The sequence below is a fragment of the Haemaphysalis longicornis genome, unplaced genomic scaffold, assembly GCF_048455015.1.
Source record: "Haemaphysalis longicornis isolate Haplotype H1 unplaced genomic scaffold, Haemaphysalis longicornis Haplotype H1 scaffold_10, whole genome shotgun sequence".
In the NCBI taxonomy this organism is placed as follows: domain Eukaryota; kingdom Metazoa; phylum Arthropoda; class Arachnida; order Ixodida; family Ixodidae; genus Haemaphysalis; species Haemaphysalis longicornis.
The window spans coordinates 110,468,793-110,486,953 of record NW_027526204.1 but is presented as its reverse complement, the minus strand read 5'-3'; the positions used below and the strand labels follow the sequence as shown (position 1 = coordinate 110,486,953).

The window sequence follows — 18,161 nt, the reverse complement described above, 5'->3', positions numbered from 1 at the left end:
GATAGTCCTCCAGGAAACGTACAGCACGAACATTCGCCTTCAAAATTACGACGCCTTCAGCAGAACAGAGCGCACCGCAGTCCTGCCAAAAATACCCTTACCACCCAATTGCCCAAAATCATGGGCACCAACGTGGACCATGCACTTTTCGAAATCTTACCTGACAGAAAGACTCAGTAAAGTATCTTCATTTTAAGCGTCTACAGCCCCCCTCAAGACCAACTGGCGAACTCCGAGCAATTATAAGGAAAATCAGGAACATCACGAAAAGACAGACTCGTGATCGCGGGTGATTTTAATGCTCCTCCCACGGTGTGGGGGTACCCGTCAACGACCAGGAAAGGAACACGCATACATGAAGCCGCCCAATCTCACAATTTAAGCCCTGGAATGATCCGCTGCTACCAACCCGAGTAGGCAACAGCGTCTCCAGAGACACTTTTCCTTACCTCGCCTCTACCCATGGCATCCACCAGGCAGAGTGGACCCGACTGGAGGAGACGTTAGGAAGTGATCTTCACACCCTACAACTCGAGATTAGGTGTAGAAAAAGAACCATTCGGTCCGGTACAGTACAGATCACAGATTGGAAAGCCTTCGGTACCGACCTCAATCCTGGGAACATCGAAGACATTGACAAATGGCTTTCTAAGATACTTGAAAAACCGGAAGAGCGCACAAAAATATTTCGTCTGAACACAGATATTCCCGCTGTTGACCTACACCTTTCCCACCTTTGGGAAGCAAGAAGAAGCCTCCTCAAATAGTGAAAAAGACAAAGACAGAACAGAAAACTCTAGCTGAAAATCGCCACTAAGAAAGCCGAAGAATTTGGCGGCCTACCCTACCGGCAAAATTGGGACAAGGAATGTGACCAACTTCAAGGCACCCTCGGCGCAAAAAGGATCTGGCATATCTTACGTGGCCTCCTGGCGACTACATGGACAAACATGCAGCAGAAGCAAGACCTCCGAAAAATTGTCCATTCATACGCAGGCACCAAACAAGACATACTTTTTTTGCAAGAGTTAGCCCTACGGCATAACAGTTATATGTACAACATCACATTTGTTTCACGCAGAAACGTCAGCAGAGACCGGTACTGAGGGCCCCATATCCACCGCTGTAGATCAGGGGGCCTCACAGATAGAGCCCTCTGCCCCGGAGGTGTTGCAGGCGAGAGGTTTGAAATGCAGGGCAGGTTCATAGAAGGTGGCTCGTGTCGGCTTCGGACGCAGGGACCGTACAAAAGGGACAGGTGTCCGAAAACGGTGCGTGATATCGGGCAGGCGAAGCGTGGGTCACTGCTGGGGATAAGGCTACCGCAACTCGAAGCCTCCGCCGCAGGACCTCCTCCCTGCGAGCGTGCCCACTGGGGAGGTCAGTTCCACGCCCTGGAAGTAAAGCACGCGTGGCGTGGCGAAGGTTCTCCTTTTCCACCAGCAGCTCTTCTAAGGTGAACACTGGAAGAAGTGGTAGGAGCTGTGGAAGGTCTATACGGCGACATGCTCGATGCACCGCTATGTGGGCAGGAGGCATCTCCCGGCGAATCTACAAAACACGCACAGGGCATGGGTATGTGTGGAGGATCGCGTGAATATGTGCCGACATGCTGGTGCTACGCGCAACGCGACGTAGATCACGTATCGCTGTCGTTGAGTTCGTGTAAATTTCCAGTTTCACGCCGGTTGTTACGGTCGATGCAAGCACCTGGAGACCATCCCGAATAGCAGTAAGTTCTGCCAACAGGCTTGGTAGAGGGTGGAGGGTCTCGTAGGCACAGCACTGGTTTAAGCTTGGGTGAGAGGGACAAGCCAAGGCTGTGGTTACGAGGACGTCGTGTGCCCCGGCATCCACGAAAGCCTGCATGACTCGTGGCCGCGTCGCAGGCGCCCAATGACCGACATGAAGGAGGGCTGCATCTGGAGGTTGATGAAGGCCAGGGGTTCGGACATGTAGCTTTGCCCGGGGCTTGTTGTCCGTCACCTGATGGTAAAGGCAGGGCGGTTTAACTGCAGAAAAGGCTGGCATCAGATCAGGAATCTCGCCCATATATGCAGCGAGAGCTGCTGCCTCCGGTGCATATCGACGGATTAACAGGCGAGTGGAACGACGCTGATAAATAATCTCATCTAGCTAGTGTAGCTGCGCTGTGGCTTGTAGGGGTGGAACTGGTGTTATGTGAGGGAGGCCATTAATTGTGCACATGGCGGCCCTGTTGATGGCCTGAAGCCGAGCCCAGTCCGCTTGCGTCATGGGCTGGACCTGTGCCTGATACACAAGCCGTGGCTGTAGTACGACGTGCACTAGGAGACGGGCAATCGTCTAGCAGGCCCCGCCAGACTTGTGAGCGATGCGGCAAACGAGGTGGAGCATCTGTCCGGTTTTCTGTCGAGCAGATCGGAGGCACTGAGCTGCTGACCCTGATGGCGATATTTCTAGTCCTAGGACCAGAAGACGGTCAACAGTGGGGATGTCGTTCCCATTCAGTTGCAGTAAAATGGGAGACACTGCTAGGATGCGGCGACTCCAAGCATTGGCCACGGGAAGTAAAGCGGTCTTCTCTTGCGAGAGAGTCAGGCCCGCATACTCGCACCATCTCTGGCAGTGTGTTAGTGCTTGCTGGAGGGCCTCGGCTTGTCGTGACAGGTCTGTATGCTCTGACCACACCGTAATGTCATCCGTGTACATGAGGAAAAATAGATCTCAAATTGAAGCAAGGTGCCAAGCTAGCGGCAATATGACGATGTTGAAAAGAAGCTGAGACAAAACAGACCCTTGCGCTACGCCTCGGACTGGTGTAAAGTGACCGAAACTTGCTCCGTTGATGCGATGAAAAAAGAACGGTGTTGCAGGAAGTATCTGAGGAAATTGCAGACTGACTTTGTCTGGAAGGTGGAGGCCATTTAGAACTTGTAGGATGGCCGCGTGACTAACGTCTTGCATAATGGCGAGCACAGATCTCACACGGCGGGATCGGCCTCCAAATAAAACCATAGGCGGGACGTATTCCACACCGTCCTCAGTACCGAGATAGGGCCTGAATCCAATTTGCGCCCGGTGATACCATTAGAAGGAACAAAGACACCGCAGAAGCCGCGCTTCAAGCATTCCCTCTAACAACTTGCACAGCGTTGATGTCAGGGTGATGGGGCGCAAGTTCTGAAGTACATGTGGTGGTTTCCCGGGCTTTGGAATGGGAACAGTATCCGCCCGAAGCCAAGAGTCAGGTAGTTGACTGGATAGCCACACCTGATTAACCGAGTCCAAGAGTGGCACGAAGGCTGGGTCTTCGATATTCTTGTACACCTCATACCTTATGCCGTCAGAACCCGGAGCAGTCCGCTGTTTAGCGTGATCGATCGCTGCCAGGAATTTAGCCACTGTGAATGGTGCCTGAACTCCCAACACGGCTTCAGGAGTAAGCCGTAATGATAGTTAGGCAATGGGAACGGACACGGCATGGCCACTGGCACAACATCAAATGCAGGAAACAAGGCCCGAGCAACGTCGGGGGCGCATTGTGCCAGATCCTTGTGTGATGCAATACAAGCGCTGGCAGATGCATCCGGAGGCCGACTGCCCGATTCCATGGCGTGAAACGTGCGCCAGACAGACGCCGTTGAGAAAAATGGGCCTGGAGGCGCACCATTCAAGCCAGCGCTGCCTTGACAGTCTTTTTTCGTGCCGTCTGGTAGCAGCGCTAAGGCGCTGACATACTGGATGAGATTCAACCCAAGTTTCTAGTGACATCCCATCGAGTCCGACAAGTACTGATCCGTACCGTGGCCAACATAATCCCGACCTCGATCGACCCTTCACAAAAGCTTTTATGGAGGCAGCCCTGGCCAAACGCACGAGGAACACTTCGTCCCGCAAAGACAAGGTTGCCAAAGCGCTCCTCCGTAACCTACCTCCAAATGCAACAGAAGCGCTCCTAGAGTATTGTACCGTATGTTGGGAAACAGGCGAACTACCGGCCACGTGAGAGTATTCGGATGGGACAATGATTCGTAAGCCAAACAGGCCTCTATGTATTGAGAATCTTCGCCCTATATCGCTGACTTCCTGCGCGAGTAAACTTGTTGAGCACATGGTCCACGAACGGCTCACGCCATATCTCGAGGACAACGGGTATATACCGGACACGATGTTTTGGTTCCGAACCCACGACATACTTTTGCTTCTGACGGAGGATATCATAGTCCGCTTAGATCGACATCACAAGTCCTGTATGCTCGCTATTGACGTCAAGGGCACTTTCTACAATGTCGAGCATGAAAAGATTCTCGAAAATCTGCAAAGTACCAATTGCAGCCCCAAAGCTTACAATTATGTTCGAAACTTTCTCGCGAATCGCACGGCAACGGCGGGCATCGGCAACCTTCGAGGCGCGAAATTCCACATACCAAACAAAGGCACGCCTCAAGGTTCAGTGGTCTCCTCGCTGCATTTTAACATTGCCATGCTGCACCTGCCAAAGAAACTTCAAACTATAGGAGGACTAAGGCATGCTCTTTACGCAGACGACCTTACGCTGTGGATGAGAGCGCCTACGACTGGGAGACCACAAGACGCCCTGCAGGAGGCTATCGACGTGATAGTAAACTACTTGGACTCTTGCGGCCTCCAGTGTGGTCCGGAAAAGTTCGAACTTATCTTGCTGAAGGCTCGAACTCGAGGGCGACCACCCAAATTTCTTGATCCGGATACCAGCGTCACTCTTTACGGAGTGAAAATTCCCAGGGTCAACTCCCTTCGTGTACTGGGTCTTACCATACACAAGGATGGATCGGGTGCAGCTCATCTTCCCAAGCTACAGCAAACGGTGACACAATTCACCCACCTCGTTAAAAGAATCACGAATCAACGAAGGGGGCTCAAAGAACAAGACACCTTACGGATCATTCAAGCATTAATAACCAGTAGGATCACGTATGGCAGCCCATACTTAGCCTTAAAAACGCTGAAATAAGCAAATTGTACATAATTATTAGGAAAGCAACCAAGACTGCTCTAGGCCTTCCTTTTATGGCATCTACCGACAAGCTGCTTAAATTAGGCGTACATGATACGTGGGAGGAGATGGTCGAAGCCCACAAAGCCAACCAACTCGAACGCCTCAAGCTCACTCCTACAGACAGAGCAGTACTCCGCTTCCTCAATTACAGTGAAACCTACATTGCGGACACCAACCAAAAGCGAGACTACCATCGGAACTCCGAGAGACAATCTGTATAGCACGCATACCACGTAACATGCATCCCACTTACCTCAAACAAAGAAGACACGCAAGATTGAAGGCACTCCTTCAAAAATATGAAAAAGATACTAACACCAGATACACAGACGCTACTTGATATCCAGACCACACTGCTTTTGCAATAAGCGTCATGGACCAACCAGGCAGAGAATTAACATCGGAAACAATACCGGCTCGTAACCCCGAAACTGCATAAGAAACAGCGATCTCCTTGGCCATGACGACCTGCAGCGTCCGAACACTGATATTCACCGACTCTCAAGCGGCATGCCGGAACTTTCAGAAAGGACGCGTGTCCGCGACGGCACTTAAAATCTTAAAGACGCGCCCCCAACTTCCTGACACCTATGTCACCTGGATCCCGCGGCATGAAGGGATGGCTGGGAACAAAACAGCGCACGCTGCAGCCCGAGCGCACACTAGCCGGGCCTTCTTGCAACCCAACATCCCTGCTGCAACAGGTGCAGTAGACCTACCCATCACCTACAGGGCCGCACTTCAGCACTGCCGTCTTAAGCGGTAGAGATATCCCCCCCCAAACCCCGACCTCACCCAGGAAGGGAGCGTAACCTTTCGTCGGCTCCAAACAAACACGTACACACACGGAATAATCATGAACCGCATCTAACCCACGCAATTTTCTTATCTTGACATACCCGACACCTTGGCACACATGATCCTAGTTGCTCTTGCCAAGATCACCGTCCAGACCCACCTGTGGATAACCAAGCATCCTCAGCAATAATGACTTCCGCACCGCAAGGCAATGCAAGCGCCCATGCCACCGGGGACCACGACATCGCTGAAAAGTGGGAGGCACTGCTCGTCTACGAGGATCCGGAGAACCAGAAGAATCTGGTGAACCGGGTGAAGACGGCAGCCACCGCCAGAATTTTCATGGACAGAGGAGACCTACCCCCTCGGACCGGCAAGGACCAAGTTCTAGCTAGTCTTTTCAGCAAATAAACGTTTATTTCTCTCTTCATCAGAAAAGAACGCTCACTGTCCTTAAACCTGGTACGGCCCATTACTATAGCGAAAACCGCAGACGCCTAAAAACAAGAAAAGCAAGATCAGCGGCCACGACGTCAACACGAGTGGTCCCAAAGTAGCGGCTGTAGATAGAAAGTTAATTGGCGTATATTCGAGTAAAATTTGGTGGATGACCACCAACGTTGTGGGGGATGGGGTGGTTTGGACTAGTCCAGGCACCCTTGGGCCTTACCTGCAGCTTTGGCACGAGTGACTAGAGAGATCTGACCATCACGGTGAGAACCGGAAAAATGGAAAGGTTGGTGCAGCTTGCACTAGTGCTGCAAGGCTGAAACAACAGCAGAGCTGGCGTCCCTCGCCCGTCATTGGAGACCCGGCTGTTGCATATTTCCATGACTGGCAGGCCCAGAGTGTTTTAAAAAATTGGCCGCGTATCTGCTCCTTTCGTTGCAAATGCCGTCAAAATACGGTAGCCTTTGTCGGCTTTTGCGAAGTAAATGCCTCCCTTCGCTTTCCCGCTCACCTCTCATGTTGTTCCTCTTGCGTCGCGCTCCTCCCAAGGTAAAGACGCCAAAGGTTTGCTTAAATCATTTTAACTCCCCGCGTACCACTGCTCCAAACCGGGTGTCTCGATGCGAACGCTGCCGTACGGCGAAGACGCGCGTTAATCGAGACGCCCTACTTCAAAGTTTATAGAACCGCGTTTCCCTACTCAACGTGCGTTGCAAGCAGAACGTGGAACCTATCTAGTGGAACCTTGTGTAACTGTTGCCGGTTGATTTCTTAAAATGGTGTCAGAAGCTATAGTGGCGCGGGCGACAGCAGGCGACGGCGGAGTGAATTCTTTTTCTGCAGTTGATGAAGTATTTAATTTCGGAAAAGTCAAGCATGTCTGATTTTTTATAAAGGAACACTGCAAATATCACTTGTGTATTGATTTGTTGTCTCATATTTGCGTAATGTCTTGCTCTTCTTCAACAATGTTGACAAGTATGAACATTACACCGGACATAGACGGGTAGGTTTAGCTGTGACTATATAAGACTATGGCGCAAGCATTGTTTTGCTTTGGCCGGGTGGCTGAATTGAGTCACAGACAGACAGACGGACAGACAGACAGACAGACATAGAGACAGACCAACATTTCTGGGTTTAAGTAGCCCAAGAAAGACTATCGTCTTTAAAAGTCGGTAGGGCTTCACAGCTCTCCCAAAGAGGACCACGTTAGCACGTGCTAGAACCGGTGGCAACCGGCTTCACGATCTGGGCGTGTGTAGCGATAACTCAGCGTGCGTCTATGCTCCCAACTTCAGGCACGAACGCACGTGAACTGGCAAGAGATACTGCGCGCGATGGATCACGCCATAAACGCTGAGCGTAGTGTTCTCAAAGGTCGAGCTGGCCGACGCAGGGCGCTGCTCATGCGGCACACGCTCACGTGCGCTGGGTATTCTTTCTAGGTATGTTTTGCGAACTGCTAACGTGCGGATGCTCACAGGCAAGCCTTTACAACGCCACTGTACACAAGGCTTAATAACATGCGTTGCGCAGTGACGTCACGGCTTGACGGGCGCCGGTGACGACCGGCGGAGCAATTCCTAGGCTAGCAAAGGGCCTCCTTGATTATCAGTCCCGGATCGTCGGCAGACTGCCCACGACGCGATCCGGCGCTCGATTTTTCCATTTATTCCTATAAAACGTCCTGTCAGAGGGCAGCCCTCGGACTGCCGTGGACCGTCCAGGACTGCTAAATCGAGGATGTCCAAACCAAGCGCCAGGTTATGCACAGCTGCGCCAGGATTTGCCAGGCAACGCGAGATTACGTCATCTCTCCACGAGGTTTTTTGGTGCGACGGACGGATAATGCTGGGCTCAAACATCTCTGGTGTTTAAAACACATTTGGATTGACGTGGGATTCGGCCCCGGGTCGCCAAACCAAAAGCCAAAGCGCGCTAGCACTGCGCTAAATCCGGCACACTGCCAGCGATGGAACAAGACTGAGACTGGAGCATGCCTCGCGTCAGGTGAACGGCATGGCATGTCAGTCGAACAGGTGGGCGAATATACGTATACCTTTGAGCGCTGACTCTGACAAATCTGTCAAGTGAATTCTGGAGAAAATACGATGTAAAAAAAAGCTAACATTCGCTGCGATTTCGCCTGCCAATCTCGAAAGCAAACTTACATCCGTGAGGATCTTTTATGTATTTTTGGCGGAGCAAGGTTCACAGCCCTCCCAACTGCGCAAATGTTCACAGGGGCACTGTGGAGTGCGCGACATCACCGGTGGAACTGTTCGGCCCTTGATCACAACGAATGCTGCCTGAACAGGCTAGGTGCGCTACTATGGGACCATTGATTTCTTCGTCCGTTAATTCAGAGTGCCAATTCACGGAAAGCACGAACATTGTGTTTTGTGCTCCACATCATCAGGGAAGAAGGCTCTCGGGATTGTTTTATGAGTTTCTTTGCAAGAGGGCTTCCCGCGTCTTTCTTCTGTTTGGTAAATAAACGTGCGTTCATTCCATTTATTTGCATTACGTACAGATTACATGCGGTAAATGTAAAGGTGTGTTTTTTGAACACCTATATTCTGTACAAAATTTCTGCGTGGCCTATCGACATGGAGCAATATAGACCTCCTACGTGCTTGCGGCAATATGTGTATTAACTTCAGAGGCCATCTAATACCCTAAATCGAAAGCATCTCTATGGAAATATGCTGCTCGTGCCCTTAACCGAACATTTCGAAATGTGTACAGGTGTCAGTGCCCTATACGATACCAACGTTAACCACTTATGCCCATTCGTATTTATTTGAATTGGAGAACATTCTTCTTCAGAATATTCATATGGTAGGACGAATAGTTGTGTTTTGTACAAATGTAAATATCGAATTCTACAAACAGCGGTGTAGGTTGTTGACGTTGTGGAAATTCCAGGTGCAAAGATCGTGTGCAAAGTTTATGTGCAAAGTGCATGCGCGAAGTGCTCGTGACATGACTGCGCCTCGCGTTTTCATTCTTCAGTCATAATAAAGCTGTGGCTCTTTTAGTTCGCTCTGGTCATCTGAAAGCTAAGGCTGCTTCCAACCAAAAGAATTTCGTACACCTTGAAAAAGCAACCTTGTTATTTCAAAGTCTATTAATCACTACAATTAAATGGAAACTGCTAATGTGCTGAACGCATTTATGCTCATTTTGTTGACTTTTGGCAACATGGCCTTCGGGGAAGCACCCCTTGTATTGAAGGAACCTTTACGCACGGTAAGGTTTGGAAATTTCTTTTAATATCTCTATATTCTCTGTTCTTCTGTCCGCCTCGTAAACGCATGTCGTCGATATACATAGAAGAAAAAAAGACACCGAAAATTATCGAAAATCTCTTGCACGGAAACCACAGACTTCCTAACTTTGTGTTGCGACGCTAGCGATAGTCTTTAATAATCGACTTTTGGTGTTTTTTTTTTTCATTTCCTGTTCCTTTACACAAAAGATATAAGTAACAATGGGAAAGAGTTTTTCACTGCTAATAGATGTATAAGTGGTTTGTCTCGCTTTTTTCTGTCTTCAATCCCCCACTGAAGCAGAGCTATCCTACTCCACACTTACAAAAAAATGCGCAGCGCAAAGCAAAAATAGCGCACGCGAAATCAAATTTTTATGGGCGTATGCCATGACTGAAAAAAGCACGCAGAAAAGAAAATTCGACCTCATAGAAAATATGAGCCATTCCACTGTGTGAAGGTGGGCGATCAGCAAAGGTGAGCTGACATAGCACGTTGAACGAAGTGCGAACTCATATATTGTCGTGATCAGGCGTCATTGTGACGACAGGTACGCACACATACGCATTCTGTTGTGTCGGGTTAGTTACTAGAGACACAACGACTACGCTCCGGAAAGTCACACGAATTGGCCCAAAGGTGCTGAACTAAACTAGACGCACTTGAGATTTCCACGTGTCCGCCAGCACAGAGAACGAAGCGAAAGAAAACTAGCCACAGAAATGCTTATTATCGACACAAGTCCCACAGAGGAAAATCTTTAAGAGACCTTTCGCGGACGCAATGAGGCTCATCCGACGAGTTGCATCACGGAAAGCTGGCATGAAGGAGGACAGTTTGATCAGGCTAGTTCACTCCTTTGTGATCAGCCACATCACGTATGTCGCGGCATACCACAACTGGTTACAACACGAGCGTAATAAGATCAACGCCATCATTAGGAGGGCCTATAAGTCCGCGCTAGGCCTGTTTGAATCCACAAGCACACCGCTCTTCCTCAAGTTAGGAGTGCATAATACGCTCGAGGAGATAGCGGAAGCACAACGTACGGCCCAGCTAGAGCGTTTATCTACAACGGACTGAAAGAAAGATCCTAGAGGACCTAGTATACATACGCCACAGCGGTGATGACAACAAACTCACCATCCCGGATGAGATACGTCGCCGGATCAGGGTAGATCTTGCACCAAAAAACATGCACCCTGACTACAACAAGGGCAGAAGGGCGGCAAGGGGTAAAGCCCTCGTCGACTTACACGCCCAGGATAGGCACGCTTGCTACGTAGATGCGGCGGAATATCCACACGAAGCCTTCGCTGCCGTTGTCATAAAGGCCACCACGGGAGACACTGTGACGGCGGCAAGCGTCAAGTGCACCGACGCAGAACGTGCAGAGGAGGTGGCCATCGCCCTGGCCATTACCGACGCAGGCTGCCAGTCGGTGATCAGCGACTCACGAACTGCAGTTCGGAACTACGCCAAGGGACGCATCTGCAAAGAAGCTTTGCAGGTGCTACGCAATGCATGTCTAGAAGGCCCAAGAACTGTTAGAGTGAAGTGGATCCCGGCGCATGCGGGCAAGGACGTGTCGAGTAAGAAGGCAAACTACAACGAGACGGCACACGCTGAGGCGCGAGCACTCACCAACCGCGCCCCCGCAACTGACCGTCCAACGTGGTTCAGTGCTAAGGACCGAATGACAGACTATGGCGAAATAACCAAAGCCTACCGCCTAGCTCAGAGGACCTTCCCACCTCCGGACCCGGGGTTGAGCCGGGCGGAGGCAGTGCTACTAAGACAGCTTCAAACCGGGTCCCTACCCACATCGGATCTGATGCACCGAATGTATCCGGAAGCATACCCTACTGCCAAGTGCCAGCTCTGCTGCAGGGAGACTGCAGACCAGAAGCACATCTTATGGAACTCTGTCACGAGCCCAATGGAAGCGAGGTCAAGAACCATCCAGCCACGGCTTGCAGAAGCCGCAAGGAGCTACACCTACGAAAATCAACACTGGGCCGTCCAGCAGGTCCTGCGGGCGCTCGCAAGGCATGAGACTCGCGAGTCGGCAACGGCGAGCTCACGTCTCGGATGAGTAGCCACCAGGATGACGCCGAGGCCCGCGTCGCGGTGCGTAAAAACATCGTTCTGCCGGCTTAAATAAAGTTTCATCAATCCAATCAATCCAATCGAGCTAAAACAAGTGCGTACTAAAGTAAAAGCAAGCAAGCATGCGAACAAGCAAGCAAACAAAGAAACAAACTCACCCAAATGAACTTTTTTTTATTTCGATAGTATGCTCGTTGGCATAAATATTACGTCACAAGTATAGGTTAACCCCCGTTTCGCGAAGAAACGCAAGGAAGGAGCGAAGTCTTCGCAGCAAGACCTCCTCCCAGCGAGCCCGTCTGCTATAGGTCCGTTCCACACGGTGGAATTAGGGCTCGTGTGGCGCGACGAAGATCTTCTTTCCTTTGGAGAAACTGTTCTGCGGTGTCTAGTGGAAGTAAAGGCAATGGTCGTAGAATAAATGCAGCGTTGCAGGCACCATCCGCCGCAATGTGAGCGGGAAGAGTATTTCGCCGGACCCACGAGAGCCTCAAAGGGCAGGGGTACGTGTCCAGTATGTTATGAATATCCCTCGAGACAGCTGAGTTGTTATTCACTCGACGTAAATCACGTATGACCGCCGTGGAGTCTGTATAAAATTGTAAAGTAGTACTTCCAGGGGCTCGATAAAGAGCAGCAGTTACTGCTTGCAAGCCGTCCCGGATGGCCGTAAGCTCGGCCAGCATAGACGGCAGGGTGCGGCGTGTTTTGTAGAAACACGTTTGGCTGGACTCTGGTTGGGAAGGACAGTGCAGTGTTGTGGTCACCACGTCGCCCTTGGCCCCAGCGTCCACAAATGCCTGCACCACCTGGGGTTGAGAATCAGCTGCCTGTTCTTGTGCGACCGTGAAAAGCGTGTCAAAATATCCGCTGGATCGATCGTGCAGTCGCGTTAGTGGCCTGTTGTCGGTCACCTGGTGGTATAGCCAAGGTTGCCTGGTAACGGCGCAGGTTAGAAATGTGGGTTGCGAACGACCCATGTAGTTTCTTAACACCGCTGCCTCAGCAACAAATGTGAGTTTATGCATGCGGGCTGACCGACGCTGATGGACAAGCTCATCCAAGGTGTTAACTTGAGCTCACGCCTGAAGAGCAAGGATCGGTGTTATCCTAAGGAGGCACGTAATTGCATAGATTTCGGCTCGGTTAATTGCTTCAAGTCGAGCCCACTCCGCTGGTTCAAGTGTTTGAATTGGGCCTGGTAAACAAGCCGAGGCTGGAGTACAGACCTCACCAATATACAGGCCATTTTGGAACAGGAGCCACCAGACTTCTGTGAGATGCGTCGGATGAGGTGACGCATCTGTCCCACTTTCCGGCGAGCGGAACGTAACCACATAGACGCTGGCCCAAACGCATATATTTGTAACCCTAGCACGCGAAGTGAAGTGGCAGTGCCTACAGGTCGGCCGCAGAGTTGTAATGAGATTGGAGACACCTCCAGTCGGCGACGGCCCCAAGCATTGGCCACAGGCAGAATAGCTGTCTTTTCGGCAGAAAGTGTTAAGCCAGCATATTCATACCATTTCTGCGTGTCACACAAGGCTTGTTGAAGGCACGCGGTTTGCCGAGTCAGGTCTCAGTGTGCAGTCCACACTGTGATGTCGTCCGCGTACATCAGAAAGTACATGTCAGGTATACAGCCGAGATGCCAGGCAAGCGGCAACATAACAATATTAAAAAGGAAGAGCGAGATTACCGATCCCTGAGGCACTCTGCGGACAGGCGTAAAGCGACTGTAACTTGTCCCACCAATGCGAAAAAAAAAGATATTTTTGTAAGGAAGTTCCGGAGAAAATGGGAAAGCTTGTCCGGGAGCAGAAGGCCTTGGAGAATTTCCAAAATGGCTCCGTGCCTAACGTTGTCGTATGCCTTTTATATGTCCATGGCAAGCACTGTGCGCACTTTGTTTGACCGGCCGCCTAGAAACACCATTGACGAGGAGTGGTCAAGCCCATCCTCGGTACATAGACGGGGCCTAAACCCGATCTGCGCCGGGTGATATCACCGAAAAGTTTCGATGCACCATTGAAGCCGGGTCGCCTGCATGCGCTCCAACACTTCGCACAGGGTGCACGTCAAGGCTATTGGACGCAAATTAGGGAGCTGATCGGGTGGCTTACCAGGTTTGGTACCGAGACTATATCAGCGAGGAGCCAAGATTCTAGTATGTGACCAGAGAGCCACACCTCGTTAATGGAGTCAAGGAGATTGCTGAGGGTTGGATCGTCGAGGTTCTTATAAACCTCGCACGTAAGGCCATCGGGCCCTGGAGCGGTCCGATATTTGGCGTGATCAATCGCTGCAAGGAACTCGGCCACCGGGAAAGGCGATTGGATTCCACGCACGGCGTCATCAGGAGGGGAGGAACTGACGTGACTCGGCAGGGGAAACGGACACGGGCTGCTGGCCGGAAGAATGTCAAAGGCAGGGAAAAGGGCGCGTGCAACATCGGCGACAAATTGAGCAGGATCCCTATCTTATGCCAGACATGCACTGGCCGCCGCATCCAGAGTGCGGCCTCCACTTTTCATCGCACGAAAGGTGCGCCAGATGGATAACATAGTCGCCGATGGGCCGAGCGATTCACACCAGCTCCGCCATTGCTGCCTTGAAAGATGCTTCTTATGACGCCTGGCAGCCGGAGTCAGACTTTGCAAGCGTATTCGGGCCTCCACAGACCAGGGATCTCGGGAGGCAGCCACTTGAGCTTGTTTGCGTTGGGCCCATAGCTGTAAGAGTCGAAGGTCAGGCTTCGGCCGGGATTTCTCTACCCATGTGTCCTGACAGGCGCTACGCAGGGCTTCCTTAACGAGAGTGATGGGGTTCGGACTTGGCGCCGTGAGCATTGCGTTGATGTTATCCCGGAATATATCCCAGTTTTTTACCGTCCAGCGCCGTCGTAAGCGACGCATAGACGTTGGGGCAATGCCAAGCCTGATGGGATGGTGATCACTGCCCCAGCAGTCGGCCTCTCGGTGCCAGGAGACCGTATCATTACCGAGCCACCAGGTTAAGTCGGGCGAGTAGGGTGGCATCCGGGGATGAGTACATCGGTGCGTAAGACACGAGATATCGTTAAGGAGGGTGAAGTGCGCATCTCTGAAATAGTCAAGTAGCACCCGTCCGCGTGCACTTGTGGTAGCATAACCCGCTCGCGATATGGAGTGCCTCGCACTTGGAGACACGTGGATTGGCTGACAGCGCGGGCGACTACCGCTACCTCACGAAGACGGAGGAAATTTAGCCGCGAGCGAGGATGGAGCGCAGATAAAAAGAGGGCACACTATTTTTATTTTCTTAAGGGAGCCTCGATGCCAACACCGCCGTACAGGGTGGAGACACCCTTTGAATGGTCCCGGTCCGCCACAATTGGGTAACGCGAAACAGATAAGATGATTCAAACTTCGCCAGTGAGCCGTGTTGCGGCGATAATTTTAGCGCGGTTTTGATACAACTGCTCCAGCGGCGAGCGAGTGGCCCAAGATGGCGGCGCCCGCGTATACGTGTCATCACCCTGTAGGCGGACGCGTGAATCGAGGAACCCTATTTGTTGACAGCTGGCGTGCCGTTCTTGCAACCTGTTTGGATGTCCTCGACACTCTCGAAACAGCAATTTAGAACCCCAGGAATGTTACGCGAACCTGGCATGCTGGCACTCCCGCCCACCTCCAGTCGCCCGCGCCCAGTAGGGGTGTTAAGCGGGCGCGACTGTGCCGGCAAGCATGTGCAGACAGCTCCGCAAAAACAACAGCCCTTATTATTAATGTCTTGCACTAATTAATGAAATAATTTTCGACGCTTCTTTCAATAAGCGATTGGATAGGGAAAGTTGAAGTGGTAGAGTAGTTGAAGCGGTGAAGGAAAAGGCTGAGGAGGGATGCTGGAGGAGCTGCTGCATCAGTTCATTTGAGCACAATTGTTACTACAGTGCCTTTCACAAGGCGAGACGCAGCCATTATGGGGTCATCGGTTGCCAAGAGCTGTCAGCGATTCCTGTGGACTGACCAAAATAAGACCTTTGTTCTGCTGCACACAATAGACCCAGAGTACCGATTTCGGATGTCACACGGTCTGTGCAAGCGAGATGATGCTTTCCTGCATCGCATCAGGCTGAATGTGGCTTACACTAAGCATTTTTTTTTTTAATTTCGCCAGGCTTCCTCACCTCTGTGCCCGACATGTACAGTTCTCGAGGACCTGAAACACATTCTCTGCGAATGTCATCGCTACAAACTTGCTCGTATCGCAGCTAAGACTTCTGTGGGCGTGCTCGTGTACGCCCAGATCTCTTGGAAGCATCTCCTTGGGCCCTGGCTTACAGCAGGCATGGCAAGCCACGCAGCAAAGGCGCTCTTAACGTTCCTCCGGAGCATTGGACTTCACAGTGAGCTATGAACTCACGGACAAATTACTACATCGCCTGATTCTGCGTGTGCTTTCCGTGTGCGACTGTGTGTTTGAGCATTCATGTGTAAGTGAGAGCTCTTTTAATATATTTTCACCACAACTTAAGCCCCATTTGGTGTAGCAAGTCGGGCACCTAGCCTGGCAGAGCTCGCTTGCCAATTGAAGATGTTTATATATATATCTCTCTCTTCCTGAAGGAATCTTTAGCGTAGAAGCAAAACAAGGGGCTGGCTGCCACACGGCGTACATCTCTTTACGCCACTGCAAAGCCCGAGGTGAAAAACAACCCAGCGCTGGCACCCGGAACACAATATCGCAATATTTTAAGTAACGCCACCGGACAAAAGAGAACCGCCAGCACTAGAACTTAAGTGTCACTGTTTATTTTGCTTTGAAACAAAATACGCATTGAGGTGAAAGTTCAACGATGTCAATTTTACCCTAAATTGTTAGCACAACGTTTCAGGTCCATCTTCGGGTAGTACGAAACTTGCCCTAGTAAATAATTAGCGGTAATACATTTAGCCAATCACGTTCAGGAAGACTGTTCGTCGCACGTTATCATGTCAGGCAGCGCACCTCTACGCTTTAAAATAGTCGATTATGCTGGCAGGAAGTCAGCAAAAATTAAGCACACTCATAAACGTCACACAACTGTGTTATCATGATGCAATATCTATCGATATTTTTAGTCCGGTTTATTCATTTTTTTTAATTATTAGGTACTTCCAGCCACTTGTTGGCCGCAAGGGCTGGAGTGGTTACATATTTACACATTCAGCCCTCTCGTGTAACGGAGAACTCGCGTGTAAAAGCAGAAAACCTAGCCAAACAACGCAGGTACAAACTTTCTAGAGTAAAAAATAGCGCTTAACGCCACAGCCAACAAGTACTCTTTGGCGAGTACATGACGTCTTCCAAGTAACGTGAACAGGTTTCTCCACAATATTTACCCAGCAGGATCGGATGTTTTGGTTGGCATCTTGTGGAAAAAACTTCGTTCTGTTTTTTACAAGTGCGAGTTGATAGCCGACAAGAAACGTTCCTGGGTGGTTTCTTTCTCTTCATAGGGGTTAATGTTAGCATGAAGTTTCTCGAAGGAGGAAAGGAAATTACCTTCATTTTTCAAAGCACCCTCAGTCCAGACCACGTTCTTAGGTACTGTGGCAAAGGCGTCCTCCACTCTGGATGTCAGCATAACCTCTGTCGCTCCAATGGTGTGAGGCATCCTAGCCCCTCAGGATGGCAGAGTTAGGTTGTACATGCATGCAGGTCAACGTTGCAGGCAGGTCAAGCCCATAAAGTTGTAACTTCATGGGGTAACCACCGCAGAATACGCAAGTTAGTGTGCCGGCTAAATTGTGGAAGTGACCAGTGAGATGTTCGGTGGTTAATGTGTAAGTCTATGTTTGTCATAGGAGGACGGACTGCCGCCTTGTTAGTGTACGATGCGGTGAGGTGGGAACCTTGCGCTGTGCGCAAAAACGCTCGCAGAATGCGCGCGAGCTGAAATGAGGCTATGCAGCGTTTAAGTTTGCTGAGGGGGTCGCAGGGGCTAAGTTTAACATCCAACAACTATCGATCTTTCCCCTCTACTCTTTTGAAGTTTATCCACAGTTACTGCCACGCGATGACATGTCCCCCTCTAACTTCACTGTATATTGTCGCCGGTGGCCAGTAGGTGCATTCAACAATGCTTTTTTTTTCATCTATCGGCCTTGTAACGCCCCTGCTCACCACGTACGTAGTAGCACACATTCATTTAAACACTCGACTTTTTTCGGCATAGTTTCTCAGCTAAAACCGTAGTTTGATTCTCAGAAAGCCCTTGTTACTCCATGGTTCCTGAAGCCAACTGCCACCAACAATAGAGGCAAGAGATCAACGGAAACACGCAGTCTTTGTAAAAAATTTTAAGCTATGGCGCTCGTGGCCGGAGCTAGAGCGCGGCCAAGCAGGGGCGCTGCGGCTGCCGCTGTCGGCTGGTTGCGCTGCAAAAGATAGTAAGGAAAACATTCACCCTCACGTTTATAATGTGGCTAGCGCGATAAGTGCCGCGAAACGCCGGTTTATCAGAGCAGGTGAACTTCGCTTCAGCG

At 50.7% G+C, this 18,161-nt stretch overlaps 1 long non-coding RNA gene across 2 annotated transcripts in view; it reads left to right on the top strand.

Moving 5' to 3' along the window:
• The window catches only part of LOC144157903 (uncharacterized), a 105,383-nt gene that overhangs the window by 74,089 nt on the left and 13,133 nt on the right, over positions 1–18,161 (top strand). Inside the window, exon 1 of one of the 2 annotated variants that reach the window (XR_013319902.1) lies at positions 9,312–9,523. The exons of the other annotated variant lie outside the window; for it this stretch is intronic. This is a non-coding gene — a long non-coding RNA (uncharacterized LOC144157903). Of the gene's footprint in view, positions 1–9,311; positions 9,524–18,161 lie in introns of those variants that run through there. 2 annotated transcript variants of the gene reach the window in all.